Genomic DNA, 3,540 nt, shown 5'->3' on the forward strand with positions numbered 1-3,540 from the left:
ACTATGTAAAATCTGATCCCATGCCCTCATGCATTCGCAGACACAGGTATGATTATTATAATTATTAATAATGGCAACTTGAACAATTGTGTAGTTGTGTAAATTTGTGACACCCCTAAACTGGTAATTGAATATTACCCTGAATATTACCCTGAAGTAGGACCTTGAATAGATTCTGTTTTGGGCTTACTCTCCTTTGGCCTTATTTAAAATATTAGCAATAGCTTCTATGTAAAAGGAAATACATTTTAATTAAATTTACAAATGACATCAACTTGGGAGCAAAAGTATGTCTGATAGCAAATGAAAATTCAAAAGGAAAGCAAAGTGGTGGCAGATGAGACTAATAGGCACAATTAGAACATCTAACAGGAAAAAAAGAAACAATGAATTAACTTACAATATCTTTCTGTTCCTCAAACACGCTGAGCCAAGAAATTCTTGCATTATGGCCTTTGCTCTACTTGCCAGGAATGTTCCACTCATTTTGCTGGGTCTGTTGTGTCCTTCAGACCTCAGCCCAAGAACCACCTTTTTCTAACAGCTTCCTTGGGCACCCTGTCTTAGCCCTCACCCCTCCTAACCAGTGCCCAGTTATCATACTACTTTATACCATGGCCTTCACATTTATCAAAGTCTAACAAATTTCATTTCATGAAGCTCTTTTGGAATGTGTCAGGAGCTTCCCCTTGCCTGATGTCTATTTCCCTGAGAAGATTCTTTGATGGCACTCACAAATCCAAGGCCTACGGTATACTGTTACCTGGACTCCTCACATCCAGACTCTACCAGACTCGAAGGATGCTCTACTGATCCCATAAGCAACTTCCTTCCTTCTTTTCAGGGAGTTGCAGTCCCCAAGCTAGCAAAAGGGCTATTGGTAAAAGTGGGGGAAAACAAATAGGGAGGCCATTGTCTGTTCTCTGAATGGGGGCATGCTCTTGTTTTCTGTTTTGTTTGGCAGGAAGTGAGGGAGAAGTTGCTGGATTTCAGCCTTAACTTTTGCCAGTAGCTTTGCTCCATTTCGTCTGACCAAAGAGCCTCACATTAGCAGTTGCGATTCTTAGTTCAGCTCCACTGCTTTTTAAAAAATACTTTATGGCAAATTGTCTCAGAAAATTATCTAATTTGGCAATAGATGGACACTTTTGGTATTTTCATTCTATTACCAGCATCTTCAGTGTGACTTTAGAGAAAAATTAACAGAAGTCAATTAAGGGCTCCTATCTAGACAACATTTAATCACTTCAGTCAACCTACTCATAGCACTGAGGCTTCTTTTACAATGGAAAGTGCTGGTATAAACTTCCACTCCCACCAGCTGTGTATTAGAGTTCTAGTTATTCCAAAACCTGTATGTTTATTTTTTTTAATTTTACCCATTCTGATAGTTGTGTAGTAGTGACTTATTATGGTTTTAATTTGCATTTTCCTGATTATTAATGAGTATGAACACATCTTTTTATATGTTCAATGCTTACTGACCACTTCAATATCCTCTTTTGTGAATTCTGTTCAAGCTTTTTGCCCACTTTTCTTTGGTGTCTCTTTACATATTTTACAAAGGAAATTTTTTTAGTCATAGGTATTGCAAATTCTTCCCCTTCGTGGTTTTCCTTTTAGTGAACAGAATTTCCTAATTTAATGCAGTCCGTTTTGTTAATCTTTTACTGCATGGTTTAATTATTGTCGCCTTTTAAGAAGTCTTGGTATAACACAATAGTAAAATTCCTCCAATTTTGCTCTTATTTTTCAAGGTAGTTGAATAAAATTGTTGAAACACTATTTTTTTGATTACACACTTTTTATACCGTACTTTATAAGTCACTGTTGACCTTAAACAAATAAATAGCTGGATATTTCTACTGCAAGATGGGCCTACTCAGGACAAGAAAGCACTTCAATTTGAGACATGCAATCTAGCGGCGACTCACAGGCCGTGTCCAAAGAAACAAAGGAAACAAAAAAGAAACACGAACCACATATGCATGTCCATTTTCTCCTCTGGCTTCCTGGACTCCTTTTTAAATGAGGTTTGTCCCTATTTTCACACTACTTAAAGGAAGAACCAACACTTTTTAATAAAAAAATGATAAACAAATTTTGAATTTTTTACTTCTTTTTTGAAATACAGTCTCTCTTTATCTATTCTCTTCTGTTAACTAGACAAAAATCTTTGCTGACCCCCAAATGGGATAACAGCATTTCTGTTATACTTTGGGCTATAATCTACTGCATCAGGCATTTGAGAGAATTTTAACTCACTTAGACATATAACATTGTTTCCACATCAGAGAATCATACAGCCCTCTGCTTTTAATAGATGGTCTGCCCAGAAATAATTGCTTTCTAACTTAGTGTTACAGAGCTACCAGACTCAAATCAATTTTGAAGTGTTTTGCTTCTCAAATCCATAAGTTCTCGGGACCCCGTGGCACAATGGAAGCATGTCTGACTCCATAAATTCTCCCACATAGCAAAATAGAATATTTTCTATTTCTAATGGATGACATTCTTTTATACCTAGTCTGTTATAGAAGTGCAGAACAACCGGTCAGTTTGCTGTCTGCCTCAGCACCCAAACTTTCATATAGTTTCAGAGTTTTATCCCTTCTCAGTTCTCCCATGACCTATTTCCAACTCCCTTAAAAATGATCTTGACTATGTTGAAAATGTCTTTCTCCAAATTTTGCCTTTCTTTCATAGAAACATTACCTATCATTCTCGCTTATGGTTGGTTGAGTAAATAACTGCTAAGTTCTCATTTTGCTTTGTGAATTCTGTGAGTCTATTTATGGACAATACACAAATATTATCTTCAGCATGTAAATATTTTAGATTCTTTGATCAATTGCTTTGTTCATAAATTATTGGAAGGCTTAGCCTGTCATTTGGTGAAGCATCAGAGATACTTCTTACTATTCCTGCCATTCCAGGAAGCTTATAAATGCCTAAAAATTCTCTTACAGCAAATATTTTCCTTAGATTCCCTTTTAAGAGTTTTGAAGCTTTTCTTATCACTGCAGAGGAAAGAAATTCAAGTAAATGCAAAGGAACAGAAGCTGGAAACTTGCAGGCATATTTGTGGCTGGAAGTGATTTCACTCCTTGTACATCATGCGGTTGACCTCAACGTGTGGAAAAATGCAGTAAGTCCTTCATCATACAGGGTGTAGTTATAGTATCAGATAACATAGATGGTTTGTTTTTATTGCAAATATTTTATGATAAATACACAATATACTGAAATCTCTTCTCTTCTGAATAATTGATGTCTATCAGCATAAAGAGTTTTTTATTGATAAAAGCTCTTTTTAAGAACTTGTATTTCTACCTCTCCTCACTTCTATTACAAAAGACAATCTCTGGTGACAAGAACCATCTGACAGGAACCAGAGAAGAGGTGGGATGGTATAAAGTGGGGGAGGGGGACAGGGTCTGTAGGAACAACTATAAAGGACACATGGACAATACCAAGTGGGAGCAGAAGTAGGGAAGGAGGTGGGATGGATGGGTTGTGGGGGAAGGTGGTGGGGTGTAA

Source organism: Sturnira hondurensis, unplaced genomic scaffold (assembly GCF_014824575.4).
Source record: "Sturnira hondurensis isolate 20B ecotype Veracruz unplaced genomic scaffold, ASM1482457v3 Scaffold0020080, whole genome shotgun sequence".
NCBI classification, from domain to species: Eukaryota; Metazoa; Chordata; class Mammalia; order Chiroptera; family Phyllostomidae; genus Sturnira; species Sturnira hondurensis.